The sequence below is a fragment of the Schistocerca nitens genome, chromosome 3 (genome assembly GCF_023898315.1).
Source record: "Schistocerca nitens isolate TAMUIC-IGC-003100 chromosome 3, iqSchNite1.1, whole genome shotgun sequence".
NCBI lineage: Eukaryota > Metazoa > Arthropoda > Insecta > Orthoptera > Acrididae > Schistocerca > Schistocerca nitens.
This window is the reverse complement of record NC_064616.1, coordinates 967,144,415-967,159,621: the sequence shown is the minus strand read 5'-3', so window position 1 is coordinate 967,159,621 and position 15,207 is coordinate 967,144,415.

The window sequence follows — 15,207 nt, the reverse complement described above, 5'->3', positions numbered from 1 at the left end:
ACATTCCGTAATGATGTGGAACGTGTCATTTTAATGAAAGATTTCTTTAAATACCATGATTCAATTTCTTTACAACAATTTTTTACAGTCTCTCTCATTGCTTTTTATTTATCTCTCTCTCTCTCTCTCTCTCTCTCTCTCTCTCTCTCTCACACACACACACACACACATTCTTTTTTATTTTTATTTGTATGTTGTGCTCGACTATCGGCGAGGCACGAAAACTCCTGTGAATGACTTTCTTAGTTTTGAGTACACTTACGAAAGAAATATAAAAACAACAATGAGAGTTACTGATTTATGATGCTCAGTTTGCAGTCAGTTCTGAGTATTATTAGTAACTACGCTCCAGTCCCTAAACCTAGTTACAGAAAGCGAATCAGACGCATTACGTATTCCAGGCCGTAGCAGCCGCGACTTGGAGACACCAGCTATGGTCACTTCCCAGACCGCTGTAGGATCACATCGGTTCGTCTTCTTCCTGCTGGTACTGTAACTGAGATTTGGCAACAAGGCAACGTATGTTTGGCAACTCTGTGATCGACGAGTTACTTCCTGGTGTGCACGGAATTAAGCCTCAAAGTTCACTTGATTTTACCTGTCATTTCCATTGAATAATCTGAGTTATTATCGCTTGAAGGGCAACAAAAGATTGAAAATTTACGGTTTTCAGCCCAGGAAAGTCGTTGCAGGTGGAAACCGCAACTAATCTCGACCTTCAAATAGCGGTTTACGAGTTCTAGTTACTATTGCCCTCGTAATAGGAAGCTAAGACCCATACCTCCTCGCCAGCTCTGTGGTAACGTGCTGACCTGTGAAAAAGCGTCTGTTACGGTTCGCTGTTCCAGTCTCACTGACTGCAACGTTTTTATCCCTTCTGTGAAAGAGCTACAAGCAGTCAGATCAAACATCAATAAGGAAATCGCAAGAAAATGCTTTCAGCTCATAGTGCAATGTTGAAAAACTTACAATGCTGCACAACAGGTAAGGCCTCTTTCCGCTGCTGCCAAGCGAATTTTGGGTTTCTAGGAAGACGTAACTATATTTATGAAATGCCACATTTGCATACCTCTTGAGTATGACACAGCATACCAATTAAACACAGACCCAATCAAAATCTAAGTGAGTAGTATTTTACTAATTCGTGTCGATAGAGGCATGCTTGTGTACAGATACTTTCGTCGTAAGGTTATCATGGTTAGTTTTATTTCATTTCTTATAATACAGTGCACAATTTTCGTAAGGTTTCCTTTAGTGTTGTTAAAACAATAGTAAACATGAGAGAGAAATTAATCATCAACGATATATGCGAATTCTCTGATGTTACCTATGACAGTCTGACAATGCACATGCAGTTTATTGATTACATGCATGTAGAAAACTTGTTCTGAGTTAAAGCTGTCAAACAAAGTTTGAAGAAGAATAAAATATCACTACCACACGACGGCTAATGTAGAAAATGCTTTTCTGACATATTATGGCACGATGCGCTCTCCCTGCACATCTTCGAGATGCATCTGCTGCCTGCTGTCTATTAAACCTGAATAGAACAAAATGTCACAGTAGTTAGCCCTTTTTCCACATGCGACTACTTTGGGTTGAGAAGTGAAGGGAATTATGTTCAAAGTTCCATTAGATTGATACCTTCAGCAGAGAGCAGAATTGCGTTTTAAAAAATTTAGCACTGAATGTATTCGAACTCGCGACATCTTATCTATGCTACAAGCTGACACATAGCTACAGCAGCTCCAGAGCTCGGCAACTATTCCTCCAGAACTTTTGGATTCCACAGCACTGTGAGATTATGCATATGGCCAGGTCTTGACTTCTGAGAGACAAACAGTTACAGCTTTTCTTTTGGACTGAACGACGTTTTCTAGTAACAGATAGCGCAATAGAATAGCTCAAGTGGAAAGGAACACTTCCTATTTAAACTTCTGCATCCTACACTGTTGGCAGTTGTGTGTAGGTGGCAGTTACGTGATTTTATTTCTGTGATTACAAAATAGTCGAATGTATGCACTGGGTAGCCGAGGCAGCTAGTTCATGGTGATTCGGTCAACCAAGTAAATGAATTTACTGAACATGCTGCAAATTACTACAGGGAGCCTGTGTGTCAGAATTCTCATCCAGTGTGGCGCAACTGCGTTACGATAGAAAAATGACTCGCAGAGAAGAGGATTTCTTGGTCTGTTGGACGGATGGTAGGTTGTTATACCTATGGTCTGGGTTCGATTCCCACTTCCGTCAATGATTTTAGATAGGGAGAGACAGATTCCATTCTCTCCTGGCTACACCAAGTGAAGGAGATATAATGGCTGCGTGGTCTGAAAATTGACATTAAAGATGGTATTCCTTCTTTACCAAGTAGACGGTAGGTTGAACCACAATAAAGTCTGGAGTGGTGACATGTAGAAACTCTATCACCAGTAACCTTTCTTATACTAGTTATTTATTTCAAGTGACGACACAAACGCTATGTATGGTCACAGGACACTTATTCCATCTTTTATTTGAGCTTCTGTATGTCGATAAAATTGGTTCTAAACTGGGAATGCAACTCAGACCGCCCTTAACGCGGAATTTGATCCCTTCGTGGCAATACAGCTCGGCTACAATTTGTTGTTTGTTCAAAACTGCAGATTCCTCAACACCTTCACATATTACGCGTGAATGGGATCGAATCCTGGCCCGGCACTAAAGATTTAATTATGTATTATCAAGCTCTATCATGAGAACACCTATCTGCTGGTGGGTAATAATTTTGATTTTTAATGTATTTTCATTCGTTGTCAACACTAACGATATCTGACGTTTTTACCTCCCAGTGAGACACAGAACTATTTGCGAGATGACTGTAAGTTCAAGATGCTATTCTGAGCAGCTGGTGGAGAAAAATTCGGTAGCTGACGTCTCTTTGTGTGTAGTCAACAACGATATGTGTGGGGCTCTATTCCCAGTGAGCGCTGAAATCTTCGTCATATTATTTCAGTTCGTCGTGTCATTTAATGTTCATACATATTCTCAACTAGCTGCTCGTGAATAACTTTAATTTTTAATGTCATTTTGTGTTAAATAGTTCAAATGGTTCAAATGGCTCTGAGCACTATGGGACTTAACTTCTAAGGTCATCAGTCCCCTAGAACTTAGAACTACTTAAACCTAACTAACCTAAGGACATCACTCACATCCATGCCCGATGCAGGATTCGAACCTGCGACCGTAGCGGTCACGCGGTTCCAGACTGAAGCGCCTAGAACCGCACGGCCACACCGGCCGGCCCCCACCATCTGGTATCAATGCATTACCCTATCATCCATTATATATAATCATTTTCATAGTACACTTGATATTATAGATGAGTAGGACACAAGACAGGACATAGATAATGTCCGTTTGACGTCAACAGTGTGTAACATTTTACTTTTTTTGAATAGGACAATGTTCCTCTCCAATAATTTTTAGATTAGTTACAATAAGCTTACGCTGCAAGAGAATTCGCTTGTATTTTTCAATATGTGGTCTGTTGTCGGTTTGAAGGCCTTCCATAACATCGGCAACGTAGTGCAACTCCACCGAGGGCTGTCTGGAGTAGGGTGGAGATAGCAATGTGAAAGTTGCGAGCTGTCGAAGACGATCTTCATATTCCTAATGCGATTAGGACATCGTATACTCTTGACGACGTTTAGCACCTGTGCAGTCAGTCACCCAATTTCAGAATTCATTTTGAGTAATCCTGCTAAATTCCCAAAATATTGTCTTATTATATTGATGAGTAATATGGATAGTCGTCACGTTCATGTGCCGTCTACAACGCAAATTTAATGTTACTATCCTAGGAACTAACCTGCAATACATTTTGTATTTCATAATCGGAACTATCTGCATTAACCGTCATCAGAGCAATGTCAGGGAACAGAATGCAGCAGTGCCTTGCTACCTACTTGAGGACCTGCTTGAGTCGTGTTCTAAGGAAAGGGTAGTTGCTGGTTCACATTATATTACACTAGCGAGAAGTACCGACTTTTCCTTTTCTCTGCAAACATCCAGAACTAAATTCAGTAACTAAATGCTAAGAATATATTTGCATTGTGCCAACTCAAAGATCAATAGATATGGATATAGATATAGATACAGATTTTTATATTTAAAGCCATTCTCGTTCTGCGTTGGAATAAACATCATTCATTATTTGCTTGTTCTTGTTACGATTGTTATTGTCATTCTCTCACTCGCAAGAGTTTTCGCATTCCTATATGGTATCGATGCACATGAAGAGTGGCTATGAAAGAAGGGAATACTGAATGTTACGTCATGCAGAATACACTCATTTACTTCGGCTCCTCGTGATCTACGCTACAGGAGAAGTGAGATACATAAAGTTGACAGTGTGAGGTCAGACCTGGTAGCACAACTGTGCAACTACACAGTGTTACCAGATAAAATGGTGCTGCGGAATCGAAAGTGTAGTACGGACTTTGCCACAGTAGCAGACAGCTGGTAATTTAGGACCATGACCGTGGATTACACTTTGGTCAGTGCTGGTTAGAGTGCTGCAACTGTAAATGGAAGGCTTTGTTTGATAGTCTTATGCTGATGCTGTCTGAATAAATTATGCCATTGGATACAAAGCGGTTTAGTTTTGAGACCTAACCCACGAGGGGGGAAGGCACAGTGGTCTGCTTCAGGAATTCCAAGCAATAAAACACAAAAAACAACCCAGGAAGGGAGACATGCATTTGGAATCTGTTCATCGTTACGGGGTCAAACAAGAGGGTAACATTACTGAAACAATGATCGGGCTACTTAGTATATAATAGAGCATACAGATTTCAAGGAGGAAACGTATGAAGACGCAGTCTTCCTCGTTATCAATATGTGCGGCATATCTTTCGTGTTAACGAAAGTAAATTCCCGCTTTACCTCTTCTTACGTGTCAAATGAAATGAATGCCATGAGGAATAGAATATTTGTTGACTGCGTCTCTTCTTGCTTCCATCCTTACCAACATATTTCTTCATTCTCGTGGTAATCATGACATTCTATGTGTATGCTGCAAAAGATTGCAAGTGGACAAATTCGACATCGAGGTGCAAAGCGTTATATTCAATTCGAATAAGCTTCCGGTGTATTTTTACTTCGTTTGTATTTTTAGATGATTATGAACGTTACGGAAAAGTATCTCACATGCTTTATGTTGAATGAGAAACATTGAATGATCCGTTTTGCTTTCCCTACGTTGAAATGATATAATGTCGGCGTCAACAGCCTTCTTCCACGCCGGAAGCTGAAACTTGTATGATTCTGGATTAATGATAATTGAATGTCTCATATGTATACATAGCCCACAAGGCGACGTCAGAAACCATCAGGGGAGAACGCCGCATAAAAACCAAACGTGCGCGCGCGTCTCCACTCTGAAGAACCGTATCGGAGAATCACGGCAAGCATTTCGCTGAAGAGCTGCCTCGTCAGAGAGCCTAGAAATGGCAGCGTCGTAGCAAGTATTTGTCAACACTCTGATAGTGCATTTACTTCCGGGTGTAGGTCGGCGTTACCTCGCTAAATTCACTTGACATTCGTTTTCCACATCGAAGACTCGTACGATATAATCCACTGCAAGATGACACAATTAGAAAGTATATTTAATTTCTGGACTCCAAGAACGGCGTTCTTCACATAAGTAACACCTGTTTGTGTGTGCATTCGGGAGGACGACGGTGCAATCCCGCGCCCGGCCATCCTGATTTAGGTTTTCAATGATTTCCCTAAATCGCTTCAGGCAAATGCCGGGATGGTTCCTTAGGAAGGGCACGGCCGATTTCCTTCCCCATCCTTCCCTAATCCGAGCTTGTGCTCCGTCTCTAATGACATCGTTGTCGACGGGACGTTAAAACAGTAATCTCCACCTCCTCTGTTCGTGTGTTTAAGGTTGCGTTTTGAGGCTCAGGCAACATCGCAGTGACTATATTCCGCCTCTGGCCGCCAGTGTGTCGTTAGCTCAGAGGTTCCGTTGTGCGTTGCAGTGCTTGTACTATAAGACATAGCAGTTCGATTCACGGTAGAAGCCGCTGACTACAACCTTTTATTTTCCATTTTAATTAATGGAGTTGCAAACTGCTAGTAAAAATTTCTTATGCGAAATCTGAAGAATGCCTTTAAACATCAATCTTCGTCCGATTTCGACTTAGTAAATTAAGTTAATATCATGGATTTCTGCTTTGCAAATTCCAAGGTGCTTCACTGTAAAATAGACCCTGAAAAGATTCAAACCGACTGTCAACGATATAAATTTGAGCTTTGTTCGTCATATAGGTCTAACATGTCAGAAGGTTGTTTATGAAGTGCACATGTTCATTAATATAGTTCCCTTCTTCTAAATTTTTGCAATAGCATTTAACTGTAGACGTTTTCTAACACCGGCGTTAGCAATTCCTTTCCGTTCTCTGAAACCTTCAAAACGACAAATTTTTCTGGTTTAAATCTGATGACCTTAACTATCACTTCCGATCAACAATAAATACTTCATGAACCCATACATGGAACTCCAAATGTGCAGTGTTCCTGCACTGCTACAGAGCATGCATTGCAAGGTATTCACACAGTTTATCGCATAGACTTACCATAAGGAATGAAACAAGAACTGTAATACACTTTACACCACGCTCACTCTGGCTTGACGAAAACATCCAAACATTGACCAAAAGTTGCACAAATAATTGAGTTTGAAAGGAAAAGAAACGAGGTATGAAGCATTTATAAATTCATCGAATGTAGTGAGGTGGTTTAATTTCGTCCCAGTCTATAAAATTAATTTCGGGCCATACTCAGCTCTTGCCGATTAATGTAATATAATACCCGCCTACTAATCAGGGCGTCTGTCTCCGTTGCTTTTGAGCGTGAATGGAAATTGTAGAAATTTTCTGTGGAGCAACATTTAATAATAAAGCGTTTTAAATCATCAAAAGCGATGAGCGGTAGCAGGCGCTTTCGATAAAGAACGGGGTAGTGCAGCGCCGCTGCTGTCGCCACGGCCGCTGCCAGTAGCCAGCAAATGGATCCCGGAGCTTTGCCGCATACGGCGTCCAGAGGAGGACAGTCTGCAGGAAATCTGCCGCAAAATCGTTACTGTATAAGATTTTGATATCGGTGTGTCACAAAGCGAAATAGATTGAATCTGCGCTACCATTACATTCACGTCTTCAGCATTCAGACAGAAGAGGCTATAAAAATATTTTATGCTAGCTGCTCTCGATCCACTGACATTATGAACAGAAACAACGCACGCTACCGCTAGACCACAGGCGTAATCAGCCTAGAGTTTCTCTATCATGGGACAAGTTTTCCTCCAGGAAGTGCCGCAGTCTACAGTGTTGCCAGATTGTGCAGATTACCGGACTTAGAGAATTAGCGAGTTGGCCAGTTTTTTTGTCCCATGTCGCGATCGGCGCGGACTTAGCCTCTGAAACGGCCGGCCGCCGGTCAAGTTTTATGTCAAAGAGTGTACATACGAGTAGTATGCTGTGCAGGAAATTCGCGGGAAAATTCTGCTTCTACAGCCAGTTAATAATTATTTCTAAAAATGTTATTGTCTATGCTGTCAATGCAATTATCGTCTAATTCTATATTGATGGCATTAATTTTTTTCCTCTTTAAGTGAAATGCTTATTATCTGAGGTGAAAATCTATGGGGCTTCTCACTCACAGTTTATAATCTTAGTGCCATGCCGTCTTAGTACTTATAGTACTTATCTCGTGACGTGCACGTCTGAGTTGCCTACATGCAGGGGCAGGTTGGGTGGCTATGGGGGCAGTGGGGCAAGAGGAGTTGTTGTTATGTGCATACTTACACACCCACCCACCCACCCACCCACCCACCCACACACACACACACACACACACACACACACACACATACACCGATGTCTCTGGAGCGGCACAATTCTGCAAAAAAAAAGTCCCTAGTAAAACCCAGTAAAAGTTGCAAGATTTGAAGGAGGTCATGGAATAGCTGCTTCTAAATCACGGATCCCGTTTTCAAGGTCAAAGCAAGGTCAAGTTCATTTAAAAATGGTTACCCCTATTCTTTCTTCCATATTCGTATTCTACGTGAAAAAAAACGCATTGTTTGTGGGCCACATTTTTTTCGAATATCCAATGGTTAGTCGCCTGCGGCACTTCATCGTAGCTTTCCCTGGTTACCAGTATCTCGAGAACGAAACAAGATCGGGAAAAATTTTCAGTGAAAATCTTGTATAGTTTTTGAACTCTGTCCAGTGGTGAAATTTTCATTAACTTGAAATGGCCTTGAAATTTTTCAGTATGGATTAACCTGAAAGCAAATGCCGCGGGCATTAGCCGAACCCAATGTGCACCACTTGGAGGATGCTAAATCAGAGACCCACATTATGCTTGTTCCGGCACAGTCCGAGAAGAGAAGGGTGGAGCTTTGAGGCTAACTAATAAGCGTCATTGTCGGGGTTTTTTAAATCGTGTGTGGGGGTTCAGAGAGATTTTTCCTTTGGAGACTCGGAAAATTCCTCGGCTCTGCTCACTTAGAATGATTCTTGATTGACGTAACTGTCATAAATTTTTCTCTTATGGACTTAGAAAAAATGTGTGTTAAGCTGTTTAGAAAAATTCCACCTCGTCGAATTCTGATGAATTTCGCCTCGTGGGATTCAGAACAGTCTCGGGTCTCTAATGAGCTGCTGCGAAGTGAAATTTTTCCAAATTATTCTCAACACGAATGTTTGGAACCCATAAGAGAAAAAATTATCTGAGTCAGCTTGTCTCGCAGTCGTCTTTCTAGGGCCCGTCTTCCGTTTCTGCCTTCTCTGCACAGTTGAAAAGGACGGATAACCATCGGCAATTTCATTATTTTATTATTTTATTATTTACTTCAATATCTAGATACGTAAAGGTGCCTTCTTGGAAGACACATATCCATTAGAGGCCTAAGTGGTTTTCTGAAAGAGCGCACTTGAATACTCTATGTTTTGGCTTCACGTTGTAGCGTAAACAACGGCGAGTATGTGTAAACTAATCGGTCGCGTATACTGTAATAAGTCAGTTGTCCTGCAACACGCTTGCAGTATGTTTCTTTGAAAAAACCTAAGAAAAAAATAATAGTAAAAGTGATCATTACAATTTATTTTTCTACTCTATTCTGTCAGAAATGGCCGATCAGACGCCATTAGAAATAGTGAAAATGATAAAAGTCGACGAGTGTCGCGATAGCTATGCAGCCGCGCAAAGATTGTATGCCGAAAGATATCCCGATGCTCGGTATCTCACGAAGATTACAATTAGGTCTCTGGTAATACAAGCTGAAAGAGGGACCTTGAAAAGGCAGAGACGAAAGACGAGCCCGAGAGATGCGGTTGCGCTTTGAGTTCGTACTATCGTCCCTGAAGATCCACACCTTCCGATTCGTCAGAGTCAGCGAACGCATGTCATGCCTCGAACAACCGCATCTTGTGTTTTAAGCTATTTTAAATTCTACCCATATGGCTTACATGTCATCCAAGCAACTGAGCCTGGAGATCCGGCAGACGCCTGACTTTTGTCGATTGGCCGATACGCAAATTCGTCGTCATACCTTTCTCTCCGCACGCACTCTACAGACGAAGCAAACTGCGATAACATGGGAGTAGTCCATCTCCATAACCCACACTATTGGGCAGAAGAAAATTATCGCTGGCAACGATATCACCGAGCACAGAGACGGTGATCAATCAATGTCTGAGAGGGCATACATGGAGATTACGTGATAGGTCCTGTTTTTTATGGCGAAACGTTGAACGGCTTGCGCTATCTTCATATTCTCCAGGATCTGGTGCTTCCTTTATTAGAAAGCATCCCCCGAGACATACGTGCACGTATGTGTTTCCAACATGACGACGCCCCTGCACATCAGGTATCTTAATGCAACTTATCCGAATCGATGGATTGGTGTCGGTAGTAAAATTAGAGAATTCCCGCCAAAATCGCCAGACGTGACACCAATGGACTTCTTCTTACTGGGAGCTGTGAAGCAGAAGATGTACTCCACTCCCCCGACGACTCCAGAAGATAAGGGCTAAAGGGTTATGGCGGCTTTGCAGGCAATCACCAATCAGCCATTGAATGAGGTCGAGACCAGTTTCCAACAGAGTGTGCAAATGTGCATTGGGCAAAATGGGCAGTTGATCGAGCATCTGAGATCGTAAATTTCCAGTGAAAACTATGTTAATCAACCCTTTTCAGGACTAACGATGTGTGAAGTCTTCTGGGTAACCTCAACGTGGTGCACATTTGGTTCCGCTAATGCCGACGATATTTGCTTTCAGGTTAATGCCTACTGAAGAATTTCAGGACCATATGAAGCTGACGAATATTTCACCAGTGGACAGAGTTCAGATACCATACAAGATTTTCATTGAAAATTTTTCCCGATCTCGCTTCGTTCTCGAGATAATGGTAACCTGGGAAAGTTACAATGAAGTGCCCTCTGGCGACAAACCACTGGTTGTTTCGAAAAAAACGTTCCCTACAAACAATGCGTTTTTTTCACGTAGAATACGAATATGGAATAGAAAATACGGGTTACCATTTTCAGAAATGGACTGTAATATATTGATTATTCCTTGCTACTGTAGTGTTATCTTGAAGGTGTGAGAAAGGAGGACAGGCGTTCCAAGGCGGTGAAGCAGAGACGATGCTGAGGGCAGACGAAAGTAGGAGAGCCTTGCGAAATTGCAGACGCCCCCAGAAGCCGGCCCAGGGCGTTAGCTACTCTTCAAGGAATTAGCATGTAACTTCATATGTCGTGTAGACGCTTTAGTCGGTTGCCACCGTAGGACTTTGTAACCAACAGGCGCATAAGTGGGAAAAACAGTGCACCCACGCGACTCTTTAAAACCCATAGATTCCGCATTTTGGCAGAGTTCTCACAGCTTGATACCAGCCCTGAGAACAGCAACGTTAGGGTTACAAAGACAGCGAAAAGGCCAAAACTGTTGACCTAGCAGTCCCTACTCCGGGGAGACCGAGGGGCGGGGCTGAATGACGTATAACAATAATGTTGCAAGCCTTATTTGGCAGAGTAGTTATGTTTAGCTTTCAGCAGGCATCTGCAAGAGACCTACGGGATTGGCTGGGTGGCTTTAAGTGGGAAAAACAGTGCATCCACGCGACTCTTTAAAACCCATAGATTCCGCATTTTGGCAGAGTTCTCAGTCAGAGATCTGGGCGCCGAATCTGCGTCCGTCGACTTCAGCCTCGGTCCAGCTCCGCGTAAGTCTGCTCTCTCTCTCTCTTGGAGTGCCTCAGTGAACAGTGTCACATTCACTATGTTTTGTGTTGCCTTAAGATGCTGCTATTGTTTGCTACTGTGGTTAGAATCCACTCCTGGGACTTCTGCACTGGCATCCGTTGTAACAGTGCTATTCATGCTTTTTCTAACCCTAGAACTAGCCTCCAGTGTATTAGTTAGTCCTGTCTGGAATAAACAACTATTTCAAAACCCTGTATGTCCAAGAAGCTCCACAACGAGTTTCCAACCGAGTCTCACTAGCTGCATTTCTAGTAAATGCCTGTACCAGTGTTGGCTCAGATGGAAGAAAGCAATCAAATGCCTTCACTGTGAATTGTCCTTTTGCCTTCTGCTCTGTACCACTCGGGAGCGCAGACTGATCAGTAACCCCTTTTATTCCCCCTTCCACCTATGTCAGGACATCATAAAACTTGACCTTGGTTTGACCTTGACAACAGGTTTCTAGGTCATTTATACTTAACCATACCATGACCCCCTTCAAACCTTACACCTTTTACTAGAGATATTTTTGCAAAATTGTGCTGCTCCAGAGATATCGGCCGGTATACATTAAAATGGTACACCCTGTATATATATATTTCACTCTCTCAAACACAGTTCAGCAAATCTGAATGTAATGCAGAGCCGGCTACTTTTATCTGTCTACCCCACTTGGCATCTAACGACGACTGTGTCTTCACATTTGTAACCACTTAGTGCAAGACACAACTCACCAGTTAAGTGCCACATTGTTATTTCCAAGTCTAAACCATCTGTAATATTTATCAAATACGTAAAGATGTAAATAAGGGACACTTCACGGCTAAGCCCATTTTTGATAGGATCTTCCTACATATTTGGAGTAAGGCACAACTGATCCTCAAATTAAGTGGCACAATATTATTTTGAAGTATAAACTGTCTGTACTGTTAGTCAAAAACTCATCTTAGTTTGGTTAAGTTCGATATATCACCTGACAGAGTCCAATGATCATACCACAGCGTATGCAACGATCAGATCCTCCCATCCTGTTACTAGAATGTGCTCAATGCCAGACACAATGCTTGCATATACTCTGCAAAACACCCATGTCCAGATTCTGATGATCAGGGCGCAGCACTTGCAAAAAGCGAAATCTGCCTCTCTGGTGCTGGAATCCGCGCAACGCAAGACACATTATTTGAGTCTGTGTGAAACATTCCGTTCAACATTTTTTCTTGAAGAGAATATTTAGGAATTCTAATTTTGCTTTTTATTCCCTGGATAGTTATATTGTTAAGATACTTAAAATCCTACCAGACGTAGCTTGCGAACTCTTCTCCACATCCATGTGTTTAGAACTTGAATCTTCTCACTTGATCAAAAGAATTATTTTTTCATATATTTATTCAATCAGTATTAAACCCTGTAAATAGTTTTTCTAATGGTAGATGCTCATTGTCAATACCATCAGATTTAAATACAACGTAACCATCATTTTAAGGAAATCCTAATCGGAATAGATGTTTATAAAGAGATTTTTTCAAATAACCTGTAATGTAGTAAACGAACATGGATCCGTCATTTCCTGAGATTCCAAGATACTATCACTTTCCATGATATTTACAGTAAATGGAGATATCTAGCGTTCTCCAGTTGTACCCTTATTTTTCTATACACTGGGTTTAATTTAATTTATAAGCATTTTCTGCGTATTTGCAATGCTTAGTTCTTTTTCCCATAGCAGATTAAATTCTTCTTTCAGGACAACTCCAGTTTTCATTTTCGACTTTGAACTTGTCCATTTCCTGTCTCCATTTGCATGCACATAACACATTAACTGCAATTGAAGGAGTAATTTCTGTAAAAGGGAATGGTTGAAACCTCTTCAATGCATTGCTTCTTTTTCTTAGACATACAGAATAAAATTATACGCAGGAACCCATATTTATTATTCAACAGTACTTATATCTGATGGTATCGTGGAGAATAATCTCCTGGACTGAGAAAAAGGTGTTTCTCCAGATTTAATGTAACACATACGCATAGTACGTCCATTGTCTTTGTGGGAGTCTGTCTTAACAATTTCCACATATTTTACAAGTAAATAATAAAGTGTAGGCAGACTGAACGATTTATAATCATTTCCCTGTCTTGATTATTTGGTAGGTTTACTTGCAAACCAGTCGACGTTTGTGTAATTTTTTATCTCCAACAGACAAATTGTAAAACTCAGTGACAAACTGAAGAGCAGCTGTGTTTGTTATAAGGAGTCCTGCATAGTTTTCAGCATCAGCCAATGACTAGAATATACAAACTGTACAGAGACTTTTCATTCCTAAATAGGTCTCAGTGTATGTTCTAATTAGCGTTCGTAGGAGCAACACCAAGCTATTAGAGTAGTGAAGGCACACAGCTGACGACACAGCCGATTTGTCGAAGCGCCATAATTTACATCAGCATGTGTCAAGGTTCTCGTAACGAATAGAACGCAGGGGCAATAACCAGTGTACGAGATATTTCTGCGGAAATTGGCGGGCAGCGTACGAGACGTCAATCGTGACTAGACCTGTCTTGTCTTGTATAAAAGCAGGCCGTCTGGCCAAGCTGGGCAGGGCGACAGAGGCGGGCTTAGAATAGGTGTCAGCTGTGTGCTTGCTTGCCGCCTTGAGGAGGCCAACGCCCTCCCTGCTGCAGGCTGCTGCCACCAAGGGTCGAACCTTTGCTCTGCTAGTCACCTAGCCACGGAGCGCCTACCTGCACCCACTCCTCGCCTCAGCAGGGCAGGACACAGCCACCGCACCAGCTGCCTAACAACAGTAAAAACCTGCCACATCTGAAGCAGCACCACAATGGTATCCCACCCGTGAAAGGAGCTGCCACTACTCGGACATCCCCTACCGTCTTTGTGACACCATTTGCCGTAAGTGGGGGCCGTAAGATCAACGCTTGAGCGCATTCATGGTATGTAGACGCCGTTGGTGGATGCTGGGCTGCGCCACTGGACAAAGGCTCGCACCTGTAACAACGGTAGCTTGTTTGTGTGCAAAACGTTTACATACAAGCTGTTTGTCTTGCTGCAGCCACCTTCATCTACGCCTGGCTCCTGTAGACTTTGGGAGCCGCATGAATGCACAAGACATCACCGCCCTGATAACTAGAAGAAAAGCTCTTCCACCCGTCCATACCGGTCATTGTACTCCCAGCCCGCTGCATTTTGGAGCCCAACGTGGTGCCTCACCACACCGCTACAGAACAGTCACAGGATTTTTGTATTCCTCTGAAATTACTTCGAGTGCTCCCTAGCAGATTTTATGTGCACACACACACACATATATATATATATATATATATATATATATATATATATATATATATATATATATATAGTGTGTGTGTACGTGCGTACATGGTTGTTGCAATTACCCTCGACCCACTGCTCTCACCCCACACCAATTAAGCCATATGACTGTGTGACATCGTGAGGATGGTACAAAGGCGCTACTGCACTAGGTTTATAAACTGCGGGCCAGAAGCGCTATAGTTATACTACTTGATAATTTTCGTTGTGTTTCATTTTAGTTTATTGGACTTTCAGCAGTTGTAAACATCCCAAGAAGTAATAAAAATTATTATCTTTATCACTTGAAAATTGCAGCAGATAATTCCTAGTTCTTATCACTTAATTATCATATACAGATTTTTAAAAAATGGGATATCATTACGTATTTCAGTAGATACCATCGACTGAAAATATAGAAATTTAAGACTTTTAAAACTGTATCTGAGTCATCATAAGTTGTGACGCCGTCAAAATTGTAGTAAAGTAACTTGGACGGAAGGGCTAAAGTAAGAGGAAAAACGCTATAAAAGACTTGTAATACCTTTCTCTGACATCTAGTTTGTTATTAATTCCATTCTGTGTTCTATAC